The sequence below is a fragment of the Balaenoptera musculus genome, chromosome 3, assembly GCF_009873245.2.
Source record: "Balaenoptera musculus isolate JJ_BM4_2016_0621 chromosome 3, mBalMus1.pri.v3, whole genome shotgun sequence".
In the NCBI taxonomy this organism is placed as follows: Eukaryota; Metazoa; Chordata; class Mammalia; order Artiodactyla; family Balaenopteridae; genus Balaenoptera; species Balaenoptera musculus.
The window spans coordinates 104,119,647-104,144,180 of NC_045787.1; the positions used below are offsets into that span (position 1 = coordinate 104,119,647).

Here is a 24,534-nt window from a genome sequence, read left to right on the forward strand (position 1 = left end):
ATGTGTATAATTTTTCTGAGAAGAGGGTACATATCTTTTATTGTTTCAAAGACTCTGTGACTGTTCTCTGCCCCCAAAAGTTTAAAAATCTTTAGCCTAGAGCAGTAGTTTCCAAAATTATTGAATCATGAATTCCAACACTAAAAAGCTTTTGAACGTGCACACCATGCTCATGTACTAGATATGTGCCCATGTACTATATTAGGTCCATTATAAAACAAACATCAAAATGACAAATGGGGGCTTCCCTGGTGGCGCAGTGGTTAAGAATCTGCTTGCTGATGCAGGGGACACGGGTTCGAGCCCTGGTCTGGGAAGATCCCACATGCCGCGGAGCAACTAAGCCCGTGAGCCACAACTACTGAGCCTGCGCGTCTGGAGCCTGTGCTCCGCAACAAGAGAGGCCGCGACAGTGAGAGGCCCGCGCACCGCGGTGAAGAGTGGCCCCCGCTCGCCGCAACTAGAGAAAGCCCTCGCACAGAAACGAAGACCCAACACAGCCAAAAATAAATAAATAAATAAATAAATAAATAAATAAATAAATAAAATTTAAAAAAAAAGACAAATGTACAAGGTAAATATGAAATAAGCAATACTTTAAATATTTTTCTTTAACTACATCTAAGAGTAAAAAACCCTTTTCATCTTACTGAACAATCGTCATTTTATTGAGAGGAATGTGACTGAATATACTTCGTGTTGAAAATCTAGATTTAATTATTTGTGATGTGTTAATTTGAAGGCCTAGTTTTAAGTTCAATTTATTTTACATAGGTGGGTTTTAATGGCTGTCATAATTTTAAGCAATAAAACCACATACAACATAAACATTTCCAAACTCTGTTTTCACAATATTCTCTCTATAATAAGAGTTTCTTTAAAATTCAGTTATTTTCTTAGTCTTAGAATGATACCTTTATTTTGAGAGGACAAATTAATTATGTTTTTAATTTTTTAATTTTAATTTTTTTAAAATTTATTTATTTATTTATTTATGGCTGTGTTGTGTCTTCGTTGCTGCGCACGGGCTTTCTCTAGTTGTGGCGAGCGGGGGCTACTCTTTGTTGTGGTGCACCGGCTTCTCATTGCAGTGGCTTCTCTTGTTGTGGAGCACGGGCTGTAGGCGCGTGGGCTTCGGTAGTTGTGGCGCACGGGCTTAGTTGTTCTGCGGCATGTGGGATCTTCCCAGACCAGGGATCGAACCCGTGTCCCCTGCATTGGCAGGTGGATTCTTAACCACTGTGCCACCAGGGAAGCCCTAATTATGCTTTTTTTAAAAAAAATGACCTCTTAGTAGCATACTACTGAAGTTGCTTATTATCACAGAAGTGGTTAACAAAATATGAAACCATTTCCTTTTCATACAAAGAAAAATGAATATAACTTATTGGTAAGTTTGACATCTCAAGTATTTTTCAACAAGGTAACCAGCAAACCTCTGTGAGGTTTCATGGTCCCTTCTTAACCTTATACAAAATATCTTATGGCTTCTGCTATATGGTGTATTAAAGGTTTGTTTTTATAAAATTAACTACGAAGTAGCATTCTGCAGCATTTTGTGTTCCTCTGGCTTCAACAAGTTGGCTGCGCTAGCTTGTTTATGAATGATACAGTGAATGAATTTCTCTCTTGTAACCTTACCCTACAATCCTTCTCTAAGGAACAGCTGCTGTTTAAGAGGAAATGCTACTTAGGTTTTTTCACAAAACATTTTCATTAAGATTATGAATAAATCTCATCTAGTGGTGGCTCACCAAAAAGAAGCACTTAGTATATTTCATTGGTAAAAGAGAAATGAACCAATACAATAGATTAGATCTAACATCTTACCAATGTAGAACAAGTCTTTTGCTCCCCATAACTTGTTCTAATACGGTATTTGCTTCTTCAAGATTTCAGCAATATCTTCAATAATACTTTCAGCAGCATTTTGACAAAGAAACTCATTTTAGATAGATTGTTTTTAACATATCTTATCTGGTCTTACATTAGGAGGAAGAACAAGTGTTTCTTAAAGATATGTAGCTTTTGGGCTTCCCTGGTGGCGCAGTGGTTGAGAATCTGCCTGCCAATGCAGGGGACACGGGTTCGAGCCCCGGTCTGGGAAGATCCCACATGCCACGGAGCAACTGGGCCCGTGAGCCACAATTACTGAGCCTGCGCGTCTGGAGCCTGTGCTCCGCAACAAGAGAGGCCGCGATGGTGAGAGGCCCGCGCACCGCGATGAAGAGTGGTCCCCACTTGCCACAACTAGAGAAGCCCTCGCACAGAAACGAAGACCCAACACAGTCATAAATAAATAAATAAAAGAACGTGAATTTCTTAAAAAAAAAGAAAGTATAATGATCGTTACTAGAGATTGGGGGAGGGGATAAATGGGGAATTGTTATTTAATAAAAAAAAAAAAAAAGATATGTAGCTTTTTTACTTTTGGGTACAAGTAAAAAACGTCAAAAGAGGTTCAAACCACCATTTAGTTTGACGAAATTTCATAAAGATTAGTAGGTGAATTTAAACATTGGTTAAAAAAAAAGTTGCAGAGGTTATCCTCCATGTTTTGCTAATCATGGTACCTTCATATTATCATTAGGAAATTTCTCAAGGCAAAGTATACACCTCCTTCTAAAGTATTCATTCTTAATGATAGTAGATGTAAGTCTGTATTTCAGTTATTTGTCTTGATAATTTTGAGATCTGAGGGCTGATTTCTGATCAGAACTGATTGTACCGTTGTTTTTAACTCACAACGCAGCTAACAAAGAGCCTGTCCTAGAATGAAGTGTCAGCTCTTCCATCCTCATATTGCTCCCTTGTGATTGCTTTCACAATTAGTGATATCTTTAATCCATACTTTGTTTTTGCCAGAATCTTTTTAAGCTACTTGCCCTGTTTTTTTTGTTGTTTTTTTTTGTGGGGGGGGGTGGTTATTGTTATTGTTGAAAGCTAGTTTAATTGAAACTAATAATATTCTGCAGATTAACTTAATTGGACACATACAAATACAGTGCAACATGCTGTAGACAAGTGAGGGGATCATTGTCAACCCTTGTATGTTGAGGGAAACTTACTCCTCCCTCAGAATATAGGACCTCCTGACTTGAAGAACAGGGGAGGGTACAAATACAAATTCATATATAGTAGTAAAATTTAATTTTTCTTATTTTTGGAGTATAAAAAATGAAGAGACATTCTAGTACTTTTTTCCCATGCCCCATTGGTTTATCTTGGAAATTTCACTTTCTAAACCCTGATCTAGATAATCTCCAGTGCCATTTCCAACTCAAAAATTAAAAATTAATGGACGTCCTGCTAGAAAGGTACTCTCATTGACTGCTCAAACAACTCTTAGATAATCCCCAAACTTATGTTTCCTGGTAGCTCTGGAAAAACCCTCCATCTACAAGTCTACTGAGTGAGGAATGAAGGCAGGTTACCTGGGTGAGTCTTCTCCTGCTGTCACCTAGAAGAGAGCCTGGTTGAATTCATCCAGAAGGACCAGGTAAGGTCGGCCAGTGTCTGTCTCCCCATTAGCCTACATTCACATACTCCTCAAATGGACTGGCAGTTTTTAGCCTCCACAAACAGTAAAGCATGTGATTGTGATGTGTCTCCAAGCAAAATTATTCAGCACACACAATTTCACTTGGAGGCCTTGACAGCTGCAAGTGGGAAGTATGTGATGGGGTCAGGTGTTCTCATGGTTGTTCTGGACAGCTCCATTTTGTGTGGGAAGAAGAAACAAATTGTATTCTATTATGTGGAAGGGCTAAGTTTTCTAACTTTAGAATCTGTTAGCACCTGGATTATTTTCTTTGAATGTGGTTTTGTACATTTGCCATGCTGAGGGGCAGGAGCTCCAGAAGTCTAGTGTGTTCTCTGTGGCCAGTGGTAACAGTCATCTACCAGGCAGTGGGCCAGACAACCCAGTTCAGCGACCAAAGCCTATTTCAAGAGTCTGAAAGGACAGACATAAACATCTAGGAGAAATTATTTGTACAGCGGCAAGACCTGGTTACCCTTAAGTAAAATCTCTTAAGGGACTAGCTTACAAGAACATAGGTAGGTTTTAAAATAAAGAAAGACAGGGACTTCCCTGGTGGTCCAGTGGTTAAGAGTTCACGCTTCCAGTGCAGGGAACACGGGTTCGATCCCTGGTCGGGGAACTAAGATCCCGCATGCTGTGTGGTGTGGCCAGAAAAAAGAAAGAAAGAAAGACAGGACCAAAAGACAGTCTTTGGAATTTTGTCCAGTCAAATTTCCTCCATGAAAATTAGCTTCTCTTCTGTTCTTTGAGAACTCCCAAGAAGGAGATTACAAAGCCTCTAATTCCTTTCCTCTCACAACCAGAGTCTTTCATGAAAGCTAAGGATAAGTCAGTCTTAGGAAATTAACCTTGATTGGCTATGTCTGTATTTGAGGACTGGACAGTGTAGAGACTATAGGTAACATTAAGGCTTTCTTTCTTCAGAAAGAAAGTTTTGTTAACAAAAAGAAAGACAACAAGAAAAATAATTCTATCTAAGTTGTTTCCTGTATTTTAGAGATTCCACCAACATTATCTACTGGTAGCTCTGGAAAAACCCTCATCAGAAAGCCTAAGATAATAAAGGGTTGTATGTATCTCAGTTAAAATTATGTAATACGCTTTTCAGTAGGCTTTTTAGAAAGTGACAAGATGGCTCTTATAAATGAAGCTTTCATCTGTGCTACTTCCTTGCACACAGGTTTATAAGCACTGGTATTGTATTTCCTATATGAAGGGACAGAGGTTATTAACTGTGTGAATCTTGACTAGGTTCCTGTTACATGTTTGCATACTGGATTCCCTCTCTATTTTCCTGTGAACCTAGACCCTCCATACCCACCCCCATCCCCCCATTTATGCCCTTCTTGCATTAAAGTATGAAACCTACTGGTTAATCTTGCTTGGAATTTGTGATCAGACAAATTGTATTTGAGCTCTTCCATATAACACAGGTAAAAGAAACAGCCAAGATAGGAACTCAAACAGCCAACCAGTAGCCTGGTGAGCATTGCCCTTACAATTAAAAGTTGCCAACCAGAATATTTTACATCTTTCTCCCTGCAGAAAGGAAAAATAAACGGTCTTGAAAGATGAATATAATCATAGAATATTAACACTGGAACAAGTCCATAAAAACAATCCATTTTTTTTGTTCCTTTTCTAGAAGAGAGACATCAGGCTTAGAAAGGATCCTGGGGACTTACTGCATATCCACCTCTTGTTAGAGGCAGAGCCAGACCCAGGCTCAGGGTTCTGACTAGGGTCAAAGAAGAATGGGGGACCTGGCCTTCTGGTCACTTATGTTGACATCAAAGAGAAATCTCATAGCAGTAACTAAAATTAGATAACCATTTTCATAGGGTGGTAAGGAGTTCTACAAGGCACATAAAGATTTAAATATTTATTAGTTATTCATACATTTTTGAAACTAGAAAGGGATTTTTTCAAAGATTTTCAAAGCACAAATCTATTTCAGGCACTCCTAAATATTTTCTAGGATGTTCCCACCAACATCTGTCAACTGACAGAGGCCTAGAAAATGAGCTAACTTTATAGCTCACAACCAGCTTACTTCATCGTGGGCAAGAACCCGGCACACACAATGGTGCAGCCAGACCCAACTGCCACATCACTTGTGTTTGCTTCAATCAGAAGCCAACAGACCTCTTCCTGCCAAATGGAAACCACTCCCAGAATTTTCATTCCAGACGGACGTCTGTGAGAGCTGTGCTTCTAACCCTTTTCGAACATACCATACCTGGATCAGGAATAAAAATGTAGGCTCTGTGTTTAAGCTGGAGAAGGAATAAAGACTAAAAAACACTGTCAAAATACTTTCTTCTCATTGAGGCTCCAAACCACTCAGCTCACCTCTTGAAAGTTATAACCTGCATGAAATAATCCTAGTTCAAAGTGGAGTGTTTTAATCTGCATTAATGACCTTTGAAAAGGTGAGCCTAGGAAGGCCTCTGAGATTCAAGCAGTGAAACTATCTATGCAGAGTACATGGAATCCATGAGCCAGGGTGCTCCTGTGAAGGACTCTGTGCTGGAAGTGAATGAATCCTCGGTGCTCTAAAGACAGACTCAAATTCAGTCATCTCGGCATGCCCCCATCTGCTCATCCAAATAACCGCCGGCTCTCTGTGCTTGCGTTCAATTGCTTAATCTAGCATCAGGGGATGGTTTCTCTCAGAATCCAAGGCTCTATCTTGGTCTGGCTCCCCCAAACAAGGTATGGGGCAGATGCAGGAAAGCACTGCTTTTTTTTCCTAGTCTTTTGTTAAAATTAGAATATGCAAATGTATGCAAAGTTAGGTATCTTCTGTGGTGAAAATTCCCACATATAAATATTAAATCTTCCTCATATTACCCCAATAATAAAAGTAAAAAGCAACTGGATTCCCTAAAAGTGTACTTTTCTCCCATATCCATATATAATACTACTTAACATTCAAATATTAGGATAAATGAGATTTCAAGAGAATTCACTTTTAACTGGCTGCTTACTCCTTGTTAGGAATTTTAACCACCGGGTAAATCTATACCTATAACTGTATATAGCTGATTATCACTTCCCATTTATACTTCTAGAATGTGAAGGGTACCATTTTAATTGGTATTCAGAGGTCTGCTAATGTGCAGACCCAAGCAGTTCAATTATTTTGCCCAACTGGGAAAGTGAGTTATCTAGAAACAAATGGGAATGACAGATTAAAAGGCTATCCTTGTTAATACTTTCAAATTGGGCTAAAGTTAGTTATACCCTGTTGAGTTCTTCCACTTCTTAGGATGAACAATGCAGTAAGCATGTCGAGACATATTGCTTGGGCCTCTAATCTTAGCTGTGACATTTCCTGTCTCATGTCCTACCATCAATAGTGACCTACTTGCTATACTATGTGACTTTCCAACTGGGTCTTTTAATGCTCACACATGGGAAACACAATTATTTTTATATTTAGCACAAGGTATAGCTGTGAAACATTTCAAACGATTTCTAGTTCAAGATATCCACACTAATCTTATTTGGTGGTAATCTTTTTTTGCTTTGTCATTTAGAAACATAATAATAGTTATAACACATTAAAAACAAAGCTTTCACCTTTTTAAAAAAAAATGTGAAAATGCCACACTATGTCAGTATCTAATAAATTGAAAACTAATGAGCAAAAAGTAAAAGAATCATGTCCTAGTTACTTGTTTGAAGAACTGGACACAAATGATTCTTGTTGAAAGTGACAAGAAACAACACTGCTGGTATTATTTAGGTTTGAAATTCTTGGAAAAGTGAAAATAACTTATTAATGATGATAAAAGAGTAGACAAAAACTAACATTCAGAAATGCAACAGAAGTGTACAAAAAGAGCCACAGGATTTGTTAGGTAAAACTAAAGCTCACCAAAAAACAATGCACGATGAGATTACAAATACTGAGCAAGAAAGCCTTATAATACAACAAAATATGTCTGAAAGTAACTCAGGAAAGTTGATTTGCTAGGCAAAGTAAAACTGTCATCCATAGTTTTATAATTAAGAAGAAAGCCATCATTGCAAATTTATTTATGTGTGTATGTAACATAGCAAATGACTGTTTAAAATTTTAAGTCTTTTCTTGTTAGCTTTGATCCACAAACTCTAAAGAAATGAACAAAGGATCCAACACTCTAATGAGGAATACTTGTTCCATGTCACTAGTGAGTAAGCAAATTCCCAACACTTAACCAAATCTCCAAAACAGATGTCAGAAGTCTGCAATACACCTATTTAAGTGAATTTCCAACTCTGTGGCTATACCAGCTCAAAAGCAGCTGCTTTTGTGAATCATAAAGGGCCTTTCAAAGCACAGTGTTCACACATGGAAAAGCACATGTTCTACTTTGCCTCTGCCAAAGAAGCCTCACTGCCACCCCCCAAATCCTTGGGAAATATTCCAGCAATGTGTGTGCACCCATTATGGATTCTTTCTCATTGCTACTGCTTTTGCTATACATTCTCTATAACCTCATGCTGTTTCCCACCCACACAGCTTAGAAAGAAAAAAGAAAGAAAGAAAGAAAGAAGGCTTTGTTGAGCCATAGAAAGGCCAATCTACTGTATATGAAAACTACCCTATAAAAGGCAGGCTCTCAAGAGCTTACATAGACCATGCACCTGTCTAACTTTAGTAGTAATGATACGCTGACCCAGCCCTTTAATTACTGATCTCATTGTCACCTGGATCCTGATGGCCTCTTACCCAATCACACACCCAAATCTACCCAGGTTATAAAGTGAGGAAGAAAGGGGTCCCTGCCAGGAGGCACATGAAGGAACAGCATCAAAACATCCTCTTCCCTTTTTTTTTTCTGACTTGTCTCTGATACAAAACAAAAACAAAAGGAAAGAACTAGATTAAAAATTACTCTCAAATGCAGATGTATTCTACTCACCATACAATTTAGATCTGCTTTTGGAAATCTGATATGGGGAGTGTAGCTGAGAAGTGTACTTCATAGTAAGCGAGTCTAACAGGTTTGTGTGGTAGTGGAACACCGGAAGGCAGAAAACAGCATCAAGTGAGTTTAGACTGATCCTGGGCACAGACGCTGTAGTTTGCGAGGTCACCTGGGGAAAGATCTGGGGAAGATGAGCAGGTAGGAGGGAAACGTGAAGTTCTTGTCAAAGTTGAAATGATGATTTATTTAATTGAGTGGTAAAGTCACACTGCAAGCCTCAGAAAATAACGGCTCACGACATATTTAGCAAATGACACGGCAACCCACACAACTACAGGGAAAGAAAAAACACAAACGCACGTACTTTAATCGAGAAGGTCCTGAGCTGAAAGCCAAAGAAAAGGGACTTCGGAAGAAGGCTCTCTGTTTCGTTTCTGTCAATCCCGTCCAAATTAATACGTAAGGTAAAGCTATTTTTCAATTTGCACCTTCATAATTACTTCAGAATAATTAACAACACAGTTCTAAGAATAAATCATTTTAGTAGATACCTGAGTGCAAATGAAAAATTGTGTCTAAGAGAAAACAATTTTATTTAAGTGAATTTGCCACTCCAAATTATCATGCAATTATTATTCTCCCAATTTACAATTTAGCTTTATATGTATACCTTCATTATTTTAAGCGTTTATGCCCTGAAATTAAAGGAGTTGGCATCCTTAAAACTATAATCAATATAAAAACTAGAGTTAAGAGTATTACTCAAATTTCCCTCTTGGATTAAGCTCTTGAATTCTTATATAATACATTGTAGGGCTTCCCCGGTGGCGCAGTGGTTGAGAATCCGCCTGCCAATGCAGGGGACACGGGTTCGATCCCTGGTCCGGGAAGATCCCACATGCCGCGGAGCAACTAAACTCGTGTGCCACAACTACTGAGGCTGTGCTTTAGAGCCCGTGAGCCACAACTACTGAGCCTGCGTGCCACAACTACTGAAGCCCGTGCGCCTAGAGCCCGTGCTCCACAATGAGAGAATCCACTGCAATGAGAAGCCCGCGCACCGCAATGAAGAGTAGCCCCCGCTCGCCGCCACTACAGAAAGCCCGCATGCAGCAACGAAGACCCAACACAGCCAAAAATAAATTTAAAAAAAACAAAAACAAAAAAAACCATTGTAGTAAGTCTATCTTGTTTTCCAAAAAACTTTGATATCTATATTTTATTTTCCCTCAAAGAAAGAAAGAAAGCAGGCTTTTTTAGTTCTCAAATTTCACAGGAAAAAAAATCTACAGCGTGCATACTCAGCTCATTGACAATTATTATCCTACCTTATTCCTAGTGTAGGAGATAAAAGACTGACAATGGATTCTTAGAGATTAATACTTCTAAATATTAACTCCATTAACTTATTCATTTGATTGTTCATTCATTTTACATATACAGCCAGGGTCTCTGCCCTCATGGAACTTACATTTTAGCGGGCGAAATAGACAAAGACAAGTATACAAGTTGGTAAATTACATAAGATTGTTCAAGTACCATACTGGAAACAAAAATGGGACAGAAACAGGTAATTGGGTGGGCGCCCTAAACAGATTAGATGGAAGAGTCCTGGGAGGTGCCTGTGACGAGGAACCCAGAATGGAAAAGAGGCAGTTGTTCAAACCAAGGACGTGTGATCCAAGCAGAGGGAACAGCAAATGCAAAGGATCAGAGGTGGGAGTAAGACTGGCTTATTAGACAAACAGCAAGGAAGCTAGCGTGCTTGGAAAACTGAGTGAGGGCAAGAGGATAAGTGGTGAGGTCACAGAGATGGGCAGGGCCTGATCACTTAAGGCCCTACAGGCCACAGAGTCTTGAGACTGTCTTCCAAGGCAAAGGAAAGCCAAGGAGCGGAAGGCACATGAGCAGATGAAATTGAGTCTCAATCTGAGCTTGCCCACTATGTGGCCTAAGCGAATTGCTAGCATCTCTTAGATGCTAAATTCCTAATTTATAAAAGGGCACTCAGTAAATAATGACCAGTTGCAATCATCAGTAATAATCATTATTGTTACTGCTCTGATATGTAAATAAAGTTAATAAAAAATTTTTACATTCAAATAGGCCTATACTGTAAAATAATATATCAGAAATATAGAATTATTGAGAAATAAGCAAATGAATCTCTTTTATTCAGTAAAGATCATATTCTTATTGAGGACAAATAGACATAAATTAGTACATTCAAATTCATTAGGGCTTATTGTGGTTCTAATCAGAATAATTATTGATCTTGGCTCAGTTCTGTCCTTAATTAGTCTGCATTTTCTCTCCTTGTCAACCTAGCCTTGTCATTTTGTATCCAGAAATGTGTAGCAGTTCAGTGGTACCTACCAACTACACAGCAGTCATAAGGGCGAATTTCACAGTTATTTTTCAAATCACAATGTGTAGTAGACAATTATAATTGCCTGACAGCATCTATTGCCCCCTCACTTCCACACACATATTTCTTCCTTACTAACAGAATCCTGATTTTGTTCAAATTCTTCTCTTCCCTCCCTCAGGCAATGATGGAGATCCTCTTGCTAGTGACTGATTTAGAGATGGGGCATGTGATCCTGTTCTAATCAACAGAAGAAAAGGCAGGTCTTCTTAGATTCTTGTGGGTAATGTTTTCATACTCTTCAAAAGGAGAACCTCTGGAAGGGGGATCCATTTTCTGTGCTATAGATATTGTCATGCTTGCAATGACATGTCTGTACTACTGCAGCCGCCTTGCATAAAAGAAGAACCAGTCTTAAGTGAAATGGTCCCTGAGGACAGCAGTGGCAGAGATGAAAGGAATCTGTATCATTGTCATTGTGCCACTGAATCAACCAATCCTGCTGCCTGCCCTGCTTCTCTCATGAGATAATATACTTCCTTACCATGTAGGTCAATTTGGGATAGTCACCCAGAAAAGCCCAAGGGGAAAACACCCTAGAAATCACAACAGGAAGATGGTACTTTGGCATGTGAAGTTGGTACCAAATGGCCTGTCTCTGGCTTTCCCAATCTTTCAAAAACTTTGACTTTCATCTCCCACTTGCCTAGGACATCTGTTTTTCCCCCAAGACCCAAATAAAGCACAGCTCTTATTGGTCTTTTTTCCCATAAGGCTGCCAATTGTGAACCTGTATCTAATTACAAGAATATCAACAGAGAACACGTGGGACTAGCACAGATCCCAGTCACAAGCAGAAGCACTCCAGAGAGGAGGTGCAGTATTGTGATTTGTAGGCAGGAGGTATTCCTTTTCAGGAAGGAGGAACTACCATGATCATATTAGGACACTGCCTGTTTTTGTTTTAGTTATGTAGAGTTATTTTAAAATTAGGAAAATATTAGGAACCAGTAAAATAAAAAATCCATCTTAGAAAAAAGGCATAGATGATAACTGACTGTGTAGGGAAGGGATGCAGTGGGCTTATTGCTTGGGGAGCTGCTGGTGGGGGATGGGAATGAAGTAAAATGAAAGATTATATAAATGTCTAATGAGTCACAATAAGCAAAAAAGCAGTATGGCTTGAAACCAAAGTAACCATTCCAGTCTAATAAGCATTTTTTCCTACAAGAAAATTATAGAATTATAAATTTAGCCCATAAGGGAGAGCAGAAACTGTAATGCACACAGATTTCATAATTTTGTATAGTATTTGAGAAACATGACTTAGAAAATAGGGTGCACATTATAACTGGTGAAAATTTGCTAAGATATCATAATTAAAACAGAATGGTAAATGGTGCCTTAGCTCTTGAAAGCGTCACTATCAAGATTCCACTTAATGTCTTCACTACTAATCTGCAGTGAAAATGGAAATTCGTTCAATGTGAGGATGGTGTCTAGCTGTGAGAGGCTGTCGGGGCAGGAAAGTGGGAGAAAGATATCTGGAAGAGTTAGAAACAATACACTTTAAGTAGATCAGGAAAAACAACCTGAAACACCAAAAATAAAAATTAAATAAATGAAGGAGAGGAAACTGAAACTCACTGGCAATAATTCTGAAGGGAAAGAAAAAAATGACAACTGTTGACATTAGCTATAAGGCAATCACCCAGCCTCAAAAGAGAAACAGGCCAGGGTTTGTTAAAACAACAAATTAAGAACTTATCAACAAAAGATGCATCAATTCATGTGTCCTGCTTTTAAAGAAATCAGGGTAGCCCTACCCCTCTTTTCCTTTCCCTATTCTGTGTATGCCTGGTTTGGCTTTTGTAGAAAGCTTCATCTCCTTGGTTGTAATGAATGTCTATTGCTAACAGAGACGCGTGATCTTGTTTCTTGTTTTTTTCTTTTTTTTTCATTTACTTATTTAATTTATTTATTTTTGGCTGCGTTGGGTCTTCGTTGCTGCAGGCGGGCTTTCTCTAGTTGCGGCGAGCAGGGGCTACTCTTCATTGAGGTGCGCGGGCTTCTCATTGCGGTGGCTTCTCTTGTTGCGGAGCACAGGCTCTAGGCACGCAGGCTTCAGTAGTTGTTGCACGCAGGCTCAGTAGTCGTGGCTCGAGGGCTCTAGAGCACAGGCTCAATAGTTGTGGTGCACAGGCTTAGTTGCTTCCCGGCATGTGGGATCTTCCTGGACCAGGGCTTGAACCTGTGTCCCCTGTATTGGCAGGCGGATTCTTAACCACTGCGCCTCCAGGGAAGTCCCGATCTTGTTTCTCAATGATATAAAAGTGAGCAGGAGGTGGTAAGAGTGATTAGGCAGGTGGGGGGTGGTCACTGACAAGCATGGGTAAAGTTGGTGAAAACTGAGGTTTTGTGAGGCTAATCACTTTTGCACTGTGTAAGGCTGTCAGCGCATGTAATATCCCAGCGAGCAGAAGCTGCATTATTGTGATCTTTTTCTTAGCACCAGAAAGACACACTGGAATGCTCTAGGAAAGTTTTTTGAAAATGGTCAAAAATGCAGTTACTCCTGCAGGAAAAAGATTAATGGTAACACTGATTATAAGAGCTTTTATAACGTAGAGTTCTTACCTGAACAGAAGGGAAAGAGAATGTCAAAGAAAGGAAAACATTATTGGAGGGTGGGGGAAATGAAGGAGAGAAGTTGAAATTAGGGAAACTTAGGAGGTTAAGGATGAGAACTTTCCGACTATGAGAACCTCTGTTTGGGTAACACGTTCACAAAGGGTAAGAGGAAGAAGATTTGCTATTAGGGATGCTGAAAAGCAGATCTGAGAAAATGCCAGAGTCAGGCACCACAGGGAGAACCTCCACTGACTGCAGGGAAGGGTGACCTGTGTGTTGCACAGATGTTTGCCTCCACCCCTCACCCAAGCCTCCCTCAAGTCCTCCCAGGCCCCAGCTCCTAGGGGAAAGCAGAGCCCCGGGATATGCAGGGGCATGTGCTCCTGACTTACAAGATCCAAAAGAAACCAGTATTTGAGTCTATGACCTAATCTAGGGTGGCTCATCTTCTCTGCTGCCTTGAACACTGAAATAACTTTTAGATGTAATCAGTCAATTTTCTAGTGATATTTTCTTGGCAGGTATGAGAAGAAAGCACCTATGTTAAGTAAGGCTTAATCTCCCAGATGAGACAGAAGATAGGGGTCCTTGATCTCTTGCAGTCATTTAAAGCTCGTTAGGATCTAACATAAAAGGGCTATACTAATGCCCCTGACCTCAGGCAGTTATGCTTAACTCAGCTGATCCATAAACTCTACCTGGACACTAGGCTGTACACCACCTCAGTAACCCAGCTCTGAGGTGAGAGCTGGTACTTATCGAAGCCCTCAGACTACATCATAAACCTGACTATGTAGGGACACTTCCTGAATAAAAGGTGGTCTATCAATGAAAAATATTATACAAGTTAGTCTATGAAATAAAAATCTGCTGGAATTATTTAATTTTTTTTAAAAGCTTTACTTAAACAAATGCCAAGTTTCTCCATTCAGTAGCCTCTAGGCCCAGCACCATCTAGTTCCTCCAAGGCCCCCAAACCTCCCATGGCCAAAGCTGGGTCATCACCTACACTGGATGGCAAAAGGGACCAAGCCATCTGAGACTTCAAAAGATGTGAGAGTGAAGCTGTCCCAGGTCTCAAAGTGGGGTCCATGAATCAGCTGCTTTGTCAAGATATGACAACAGGTATGGGAACATCAAAGGAACCAGGGGAGATGGCCTAGACTGGGTGTGGGGGGGGAGTTGGAGACATTCTTGAAGACACAACAGGGAGGCGGTGAGAGAAGAAGGCAAGTCAGGAATGGAGCAGAGACTCTGAACATGGAAGGGGCAGGCATGGATGATAGTTTTATGAAGTGTTAAGACTAGGGCTAAAGCAGAAAGTCTGGGACTATGATTCAGTTATTACTACCATGCAGACTTCTGGTGAATATCCTGTGCATGTCCTTTTAAGGCCTTGCAGGTGTTCACCTGTAATTCTTTGCAGCCCCTAGTGCACCTAGCAACTATTTCTTGAATACCGTCTCTTGAGAAGCTACAAGATGACAGGTGTGGTCCCTGACCTCAAGGGGCTCCCAGTCTGGAGGGGGGGATTACAGGACGTAAGGACTCTGCTGGCTGTATACAACCAGGCCAAAGAAGGGCATGGAAAAGGTTCCCAAAGGTGCTAATACTTGAACTGCATTTTGAGTTAGCTAAGCTGAGAAGAGGTGCTACCTATGATAGGTATTCAATTACTACTTGATAATTCATTTCCGTTCATTTTGATTTGTAATGATTACCTGGAAGATTGTTCAAGGACTAGGAGATAGTTCTTATCACCATTGTTTTTATCATTGTCAATCAAAAAGATAAACCTATCCATTTTAGTGTCTAGGGGTATAATCTGAAAAATACTATACCCTACCTTTGGCTGAGGTGAGGAGTGCACTTGTAATTTTTCTAATTACAGGACATCTTCTTGTTATACTTATTTCATAGCAAAAAGTTTTAAAAGATTTTGAAAAGATCCCATTTTGTTCACTTGAAATGTGTGTGTATATTTTAGCATAAAATATACTTGGCAGCTGCTAACATAATTGGGTGGCTACGTCTTGCAAAAACTTGATTTCTTTTTAATCAAATTTTTAGAATCATACTGGGTTTCTTGCCAGTGCTGCAATAGTGAGCAATAAATACATCATTAGATCAATGGTGGTCTGATGATGGATTACTCAAAAGATAGTTCCAGCCAAGAAGAATAAGCCCAGAAGTCTCACTGTGCAAAGATTAATAAAATATTGTTTAAAACATAGATACTGAGTTAATTTAGCAGGGAAGAAGACACTGCAAAATACAACAGAACAGCCAGGGGTTTATAATGTAGCGATACTGATCATGGATTTTCCAAAGTATTCTAGAGCAGCCACACTATTATATATGCCTCTGATTAGACTCAGAGATGAGAAGGAAAAAGTTATTAAAAAAAAGAAAGAAAGGAAGAAAGAAAGAAAGAAACTAACCAGGGGAAGGCCTGCTGCTATAATAAATTATTTAAAGCAAGCAGGGCTAGTAGGTTGTGAAGACAATATAAAACAGAATCAATGCCTCCAAGAATACCCAAACCATCAGCACCTCTATAAATTTCTTACCACCCTATCTGGCATTTTACTGGAGGTATTTCTTTCCCACCACTCTCTCCATCCCATCCCAGCCATGACCCTTCACTTTTTGCCAGTTCTTTTCTCAGAGCTTAATATTTGTCTTTCTTCTGTGACCCAGGATGCTGTCTTCAGTTATATTTCTCAGCTTGTATCAGAAGAGTGTCTGTAAGGACACAGATGAGTGAATCTGTCACTTCATTCATCTGGATCTTAAATTTCCCGTAGAAACTATGTGCTGGGAATATCTAATAAGATACATGTAACAACATGACTTTAATATTATCCTTCTTCTTCTTCTTTTTTCTTAATATTGTTATAGTTAAATCCACAAAGTTAAAGCTAGAGTAGAACTTCTATAGCTCAATGAGTGTTCTATGAGTAGAAGGTATTATTGGATCCAAAAAACCAAAGTGAATGTAGGAGCTTAAGGGGGCATTATAGAGGAGAAAGAGTCAAAATGGCTAAAATTAAAGTATTAGGAGCTGTTAAAAGGGCAGATTGATTTGAAAAGTAAATTTTTTATAAGTAGATTTCACAATGGGAATAAGGGTATGGAAAGAAGGGCCAAAAACTTGAATTTGTCAAATTCTTTTTGCCAAAGAATTTTGCCAAAAGTATGCCATGGCCAAAAAAAGGAAAAAAAAAAAAAGAGTGAGAATTGTTGCTTAGAAGCTTGTAATGATCTGTGGCCCACTTTCCAGAAAAGTAGCATTCTACTGTAGTTTTTTAACTGGGCACAAATCAGTACCATTGTATAATCAGGGGCTGTGATTATACCTTAGGCTTTGGAAATTTTCTAGATCCATCCAATCATGCAGAAGCTGGGCAAATAAAATATAAGCAAGTTCCTTTTGTCAGTGTAAAAACATTATTAGCAGCATAACATGACTCAATAGGCAAAGAGTACAGGTCTAAAATATTAGTCCCCCAAATTCTACATATAGGCTTTGTTGCCTTTGGGTTCTTTGACCTTTTGCAAATTACTTGCCATTCCAAGTCAAGCCTGGATGGTTAAGGTCAGGATCATTGAACCAATTATTATATATGGTGGTTAGCTTTAGAAGAAAACTGTTCCAAGGTCACAGTCAATATAAAAAAAATTCTAAGAGGTGAAAAAAAAACTGTAGATGATATGAATGACTAAGCATGAGTCTATCATCTCATCACGAAGCTAAATAAAAACAATTCAAAACACATGGGCAACGTCTCAGTTAGTGGTGTCATCTTTGAGTGTGAAAGACAGAATCTAAATAGGGTTGGCTCTCGGTGTCCACGGATGAGGAACCTGCAGATATGGAATGCTGACTGCACTCCGCAATTTTATATAAGGGGCTTGAGTATCCCCGGATTTTAGTATCTGCAGGGGTGGGGGGTCCTGGAACCAATCCCCCGAGGATACTGAGGTTATGACTGTATTATGATCCTTTTGTGGCTGCTGTTTGCTCATTTGTAACAAAGTGGGAAAAAATCCTCACACTCAAAGGATTGTTAAGATAAGCAACGTAGGTTGCTATAAACATGCCTGCCAAGTGTTCCTCAGAACATAAATTGCTCCATAAAAGTCCCACTAATGATCCAGTGTCCTGGAAGAATCTAAGTTCAGTGTCCCAGCCTATACAGGTCCTTTTGTCATCAAGGAAGTAAATATTCTGGGCACTTCTGACCTCAGAGAAGTTATTTGTTTTTTAGGTACCTGGAGGGTAGAAAGAGGGAAGGGCAACAACTTCTGACAGATCCTTTCTTTTTTAAACTTTATCTAGGAGTCTTACACTGAGAACTATGCCAGTCTGAAATGGGAGAACAGAATCCGAAGGTCAGTATCAAACTACGTATAAAAAAGCTAATTGGCAATAATTAATACACCAGAATCACACTGATTTGAAAGGAGAGGCGGCAATCAATTCTCAACCCCTCTCCCTGTGATGCTAAGAAAATCTATGTACCCAATTAATTGGACACCTCAAAATACTTCTAAGATGACTTTCTGAAAATGAGACTCCCTGGGCCTCTGGGTAGGTGGCCTGAGACACTCTCGCGACCAACAGGCAGACCAGCTGCAGCTTCCCAAGGAACTCCTTGACCTCAGATAAGTCTGTACTAGCCCTGCTGAGGTCCTAGCCCCCAAGCTTGAAAGAGTATTAGTGAGTCAAAGGTGGCTCTCAAGGACTGGGATTCTTCTACCTTTCAGGGAGAAATGCCCAACAATGTGAGTTAGGACTGACAAAGTTACCCCAGAGCACCCCAGGAACTCGCTGGACCTGGAGTAGGGAATGGATCAGGCTGGGGTGAGGTCTCAAACTACCTTGCTTCCCGAGACAGACTTCCTTAGAATTGGGGCTAACCTGGTTAGGGGATTGCTAAGGAGTCCAAAAGCACTTCTGAACACAGAACAAAAGGTACCATTGTTGAGGACAGAGAGTTAAAACATTAGCTATAAATTTCACATGGCTGGTAAATGCCACCTGGAAATTTTGGAACAATTATTTGTTGAATCAGCTCACAGACTGTAATTGTTCTTTTATATCATAAATGCCATTCCAGCGTTTCTCAAGATATGGTGAGAGGATCCCTGACATCAGAATCACTTGTGGGTGCATGTTAAAGATGCAGATTCCTAAGTCCTACCGCAGATTTCTGAATCTAATCTTGAAGACTAGAGTCCAGCCCATGAACTGAATTTTTAAGGAGCAACCCAGTTGACTCAGGTGATCCATATCAAGGCAGGAGAATTATTGTGTCTACATAGTCCATTAGAAATGTAAAGACATAGATTAGGGATTAGAATGTCTTCCCCCAATGTTTAAGTACCATAAAAATGAAAACAACACTTGTGATGAGTTCTTAAGAACCATTCCAGTATTTTCTACCCACATATAATAAACACCGTTATTAAAATATAATTATGAGCATAAAATTATTGGGTAAAATATCAACTGTGCTTCTCAAAAATATTGCCTTTATTTTGTCACCAAAAGTAATTATGCTGTTAAAGGAATTTATAGTTTTTTAAGTATCAGTTTGCTGCAGGAAATTAATAAGCTGTTATACTCCTCCCATACCCTTTTAGTCATCAGAAGTTTTGTGATAAAGGCTTTTTTTCTTATTATTTTTTAAACTATAAATTGTGAACCATTGCAACTAGTGATTAGGCTGAATATGAATTTATATCCAAGTTATAAATTCCTAAAAATACATTTCATTAGAATTACCAAGGCGGTCTAGAGCTAGTAGATTAAATAGCTTCTGTAATAAAGCTCTATTTACTTCTGTTAAGATTTTTTTTTTTTTTGGTGCAAAACAATTCAGTTTTAATGCATTCTCTTAAGAAGCAAAAGGAAACAGTTTCTGATATACATGTTACTGCAAAGCGGTAAACCAGTGCTGAATGGTTATGTGACAAGCACGGTTATGTGACAAGCACCACATTTCTTTTCCGGAGGGATTTTTTTTTTTTCCCTTATATACTCCTTCTTCCCAAACCATGCCTATTAATTACTTCACAAAATACAGTTTGCCATTTCTGAAGAATCAAACACTCATTTTCTCCCTCACCAAAAATCACACGTTCAGACTGAATTCTGAATGAAAATGGACTTGAGAGGCAGGCTTTGTTTATAGCATGTTGTTTCTACTAAGGGTTGCCCCCTACCCACGTTCCACCCTAATGCTCCCACTGAAGTGTACATGTTATGTTTTAACAGATGGGCCGGCTGGTGGCTGCTGGGCTATAAAACAGGAACTGGGAATCTGCTTGGAGTGGTATTGAACTGAATGCTTGTAAAGTTCATGGACATACACCGACCCAGACAGACTAGGAAGATCCAAACATGCTTATACACACACTCACCATACACCCCACAGATCAGAGGGTCCATCTCTCTACCCAGAGGAAGTTCAAGGCTGTTTCCCCCTCCATATCTCTATTTCATTCGCTTATCAATTTTATACACACACATATAAGTACACACATATGTAGGCACATCTACATATGCATGCATAGCTATATATCTCAATGTTTTTATACATCCTCAAAGATCAAAATATTCCCCAATTCTGTTGCCAAGTCTCTACCTAGTACTTTCAATAAGCTCTCATTCACATCAAGTAAGAATTACAAGAAAATATTGCATTCAATTCTATTTAGTCCACACATAATATAAACTACATGTATGTAACTGCCCTCAAAAAAACAGCTGCTTTTACCCCTTACCAATGAGAGAGAGAGAGAAAAATCTATCCCAGACTGAGTCACAAACATAAAGTGTCAGGTTTAACCTTGAATCCTCTGCTGTCAGTTCCTGTCACAACTTCATCACTTAAACACACAGGTGCTCAAACAAACACCAACCGACCAGCCTGGTGGTCGTTTTCACGGCCTCTTCTTGGATTCCCCGAGGCCTCCCTGCACTGGGACAGTCACCAGTTACCCCTGGTCCTAACGAAGTCCTTTGGACACACCTTGCAGGTGGATGTGGAGGTCTGAGCACCTCATGAGGGATGCGGATTCAAGTGCTAATAAAAAGTAATTACAAAGCTTAATATCCGCGCTGTCAATTCCTTTCAATAATTGCAAAGCTATGAAGCCCCTGCTACAGAACCCGACTGGTCCTAAAGTTCTCTGGCCCCTAAAGATGCACCCGGAGCCCGATGATCGCTGGCTCGGGCTACGCATCAGACACACACAGGACTATCTCGTCTCACCGACCCCGGCGCGTGTTAATTTTTCAGGAACCCGTCTTCAACCATCTAGGAACTGCTGTCCGCACGCCACTGGACTCGAAGGCCGCCCCTAGCGCGCGTGTCGCCGCTGCAGAGGGCCAGGAGACGCGTCCCCGGACCCCACCTAATGATGGCAATTACAACATGCCAAGTTCTTGCGAACGCAGAGCCGCGTCCCGGGCTGAGTTGGGACGCTTTGAAACAAGAAGTTCGGGAGTGGGGGTGCTGGCAAGGAGTGAATCCCGTCAGCCCTGACCTCCTCACAGCCGACACGCTCGGACAGACAGATCGACGCGCCCCAGGACGCGTCCAGTCCCCTATTTGCCGAACAGCGCGAGAGGAGCCGCTCCCCTTGCGCGCGGCGACTCACCCTAGTCGACGAGTCCAGATGGCAAACCGACGCCCCTGCTGCGGGTCCTGAATCCCAAGTTGCCCGGAACCGGCGACAGCTCTCGCCCTAGCCCACCGGGGCACATTGGCTCCGGCAGGCACCTCTGAGGGAGCACAAACCTGGCGGCCGCCCCGGCTCAACAGCTGCCTGGAGCGCGCTGACAATTCACGGACCTGCTCAGCGAATGAGATGGACAGCAGGGCTGAAGCAACCGGGATCCGAAGGGAGGCGGGGCCGGGCGGCAGGAGGGGCGGGGTCATATCTGGGCACGCCCCCGAGGAGGCGGGGCGCCCTTCAAAGCGTGACTGGCGGAGCCCGCAGCCAATCAGGGTGGCGCCCGGGCCTGGGGCGGCCGCGGGCTGTGCCGAGCGCCCGGCTCCGCCCCGCCGCCGCCGTCCAATCGCCGGCAGCCGAGGGCTGGCTGAGAGACGCGCCCACGGCTGGGAAGTTGGCTGAGGTGAGGAGCCGGGGCTGTGGGCTGGCGCCGTGGGGGCGCCTGCGGCGGGACCCCGACGCCTCAGAAGGGAAGTGGCGGCCCCGGAGGGCCCCTGTGGGCCTGGGGCCGCCCGGAGCCGCCGCGTGTCGGCGCGCTGTGGTGCAAGAAGCCCAAGCACTGCGCGAGCCGAGACTGGGTCGACACCGCCCACCCCTGGCGCCCGCAGGAGGTGCGTAACTTGGCTCTAAACGAGGCCCAGCAGTCGGAGGAAACTGAGACCCAGGGAGGGTGGGTCCCGGGCCGGATCACCCAGCCGTCGGTGGAGGCCAGGGCCCGGAACTGGGAGCTGCGGGCTCCCTGAAAAGGCTCTGATTGAGGTCTGGTGGTTATCTCCGAAACAAAACTCCAACTCCGCCCGCCCCCCGCCCCGGAAGGTTCGCGACACATGCCTCCTCACCCCTGCCCTTCACACCACCGGCAGCGGGGACTTACCAGACGCCTCGCCTCCCTTCCCGACTCAAGGTGCCCGGGCACTTGCGCAGAGCCCGGGGGCGAAAGGGAGGCCCGGGCGCTGGACGGTCGGGCTGCCCGGCGGGATGGCATCCCCAGCGGTGGCTCCCCCTGCCGTTGTCCCTGGGGCCTGCCGGACGGACCAGGACCGTCTTCGCGGACTGGAACACCGCAGAGCCAGCCCCGGCCGTCGCACTCTGCGCGCCCTCGCACCCTCCACTTCGGCAGCCCCTGGGCCTAGCTTAGAGACCCCCGTAGTGGCGGGCCTGGGGGCAGCCTGAGCTCGCTGGGTCAGTCGTGGCTGAGTGGCCCCGAAGGAAGGCTTTAGGGGCTCTGCCCTTCCTGGCCGTTCCGGTCGCTGCTGCTCGTTTTGTGGCGGATCAGCTCTTCAGCAGGGGTTTAAACCCTTACCTTGGCTGCGGCACACATACATAGGGAGCTGGGGGTATCAAGAGTCAAAAAGCGGAGCGGGGTGTTGCTTTCCCGACCGAGGCCTAGAATGTTAGCAAGCCCTGGACTGTAGACTGGGCGTGGGAGCGGTCTCTGTGTGCCTAGAACTGCACCTGCCACAGGTAGACACCCAACCCATGTTAGTAAAATGAAGGTGTTCATGGCAGGCGAGGGGTCAAGCTCCCTGGTGCCCTGACACCACTGACCATTGTCTGCCTCAGATCTCAGAAGTCCTAAAGGTTTTAGTCTCTCAGTATGGGTAACTATTCAGACTATCATATACGAGAGAGTATGGACCTCCACAGGTGTTATTTCAGTGGCTGCCTGGCCCCCATAAGGACCTGCGTCATAGGTAGCCCACCTCTCATGAGCAGGTTCTGATGAGGGTCATTGGCAGAAGGAAGGCAAAAGTCCCATTGCTGAAAAGTAGTGAAATGGCCCCTCTAGCAGGGAAACCTGGATCTCTGAGGTGAGCTCTGGCTTGGAGTCAGTTTCAAATTGTGTCACCTCAGCTCCCTGTCTCAATGGGGAAAAGCAGGCAGTCAGGGGGGCAAGAAAATCAGGGTCTGGACAGTCCTTATTAGGCCCTGAAAGATTGATCAGTGATGCAGAAATTGTGCATATTTAAACCTTTCCTCATCTAATGAACCAAAGGACTGGTACAGGCAAGGAAGACCATTCCATCCAATTCCAACAGTTGCTTAGCATGCTGTGGAGTGGCCTGGGAGAACGGCCTTTGCCCACAAGGAATGAGATGTAGACCATGTGAATGGAGTATATACTAAGTCTCTCTACACTGAAGACGGGATGGGGAATAGAGGAAAAATGTATTTCCTTGAATTTTTTTTCTCACTCCTGGATATGACTGGAGAAAAAGTTTGCCAACAGTGTTTATCATATTAACACCCTGTGAAGGTTTTTCACAGATGCTAATGATTATTTTAAAAATCACCTTGGTAACAGGAGCCAAACATTGGCTGTTGACTGTACTTGATGTAGTATTTGTGTTAAATGATGAAAAAAGGAAATAGGGGACTTCCCTGGTGGCGCAGTGGTTAAGAATCCACCTGCCAACGCAGGAGACATGGGTTCAAACCCTGGTCCAGGAAGATCCCACATGCCACGGAGCAACTAAGCCTGTGCGCCACAACTACTGAGCCTGCACTCTAGAGCCCGCGAGCCACAACTGCTGAGCCCGTGTGCCTAGAGCCCGTGCTCCGCAACAAGAGAAGCCACCGCAGTGAGAAGCCTGCCACTGCAACGAAGAGTACCCCCACTCGCCGCAACTAGAGAAAGCCTGCATGCAGCAATGAAGACCCAACGCAGCCAAAAATAAATTAATTAATTTAAAAAAAAAAGGAAATAGGAAATTTCTTTTCAGGAAATAAGTTATAACTAAGCAAGTGACTTCCATGTCCCAATTTCCAAGGTTTTCTGTTTGTTTCATACAGACATTACTGTCATGGGTTCCTGGACAAGCAACTGGTCTCATTTTCCCTTATAGAATGGATGGCGTTGGAAGACTGTAGATTACAATTCATATTTCCACACCATGTGCTGTTGTAATTGTATTTGACAGGAGCTTATCACTCAGGCACAGACTTACTCCTTTTGTTGCCAGTCCCCCTAATGATCTCTTGAGTTTGGGCCATCCCCATATTCTACAAGGGAAAATTAGACCTGTTACTTGTCCAAGGACTCATTATGGTCCTATTTGTATTAGACAAACAAAAAAACATGAAAATCTGGACCTGGAAATCACTTGTTTAGTTTCACCAAAAGAAATATTCTTTCCCTCAAAGAAATGAGGAAGTTTATGGTATGGCTTGGGAATGAGAAGATTGAGGTGGGACCATGGAAGCAAGGCTGGTCCCTTTGAGGATGGTGAGCAAATTTGCCTTCAGGCACTGTCATCCACCTCTCACACTGAAAGAATATTTTGGGACCTTCTAAATTTCAATAGGGTGTGACTGATAGGAGCTGT

The 24,534-nt window shown here is 42.2% G+C and overlaps 1 protein-coding gene across 2 annotated transcripts in view; it reads right to left on the bottom strand.

The window, feature by feature from the left end:
- The window catches only part of MARCHF3 (membrane associated ring-CH-type finger 3), a 148,793-nt gene extending 127,414 nt beyond the window's left edge, over positions 1-21,379 (bottom strand). Inside the window, exon 1 of one of the 2 annotated variants that reach the window (XM_036847615.1) lies at positions 21,134-21,379. The gene's annotated coding sequence lies outside the window, so the exon portion shown is untranslated. The remainder of the gene's footprint in view (positions 1-21,133) is intronic. The other variant, XM_036847613.1, reaches the window with a different exon arrangement.
- Positions 21,380-24,534: the final 3,155 nt, after the last annotated feature.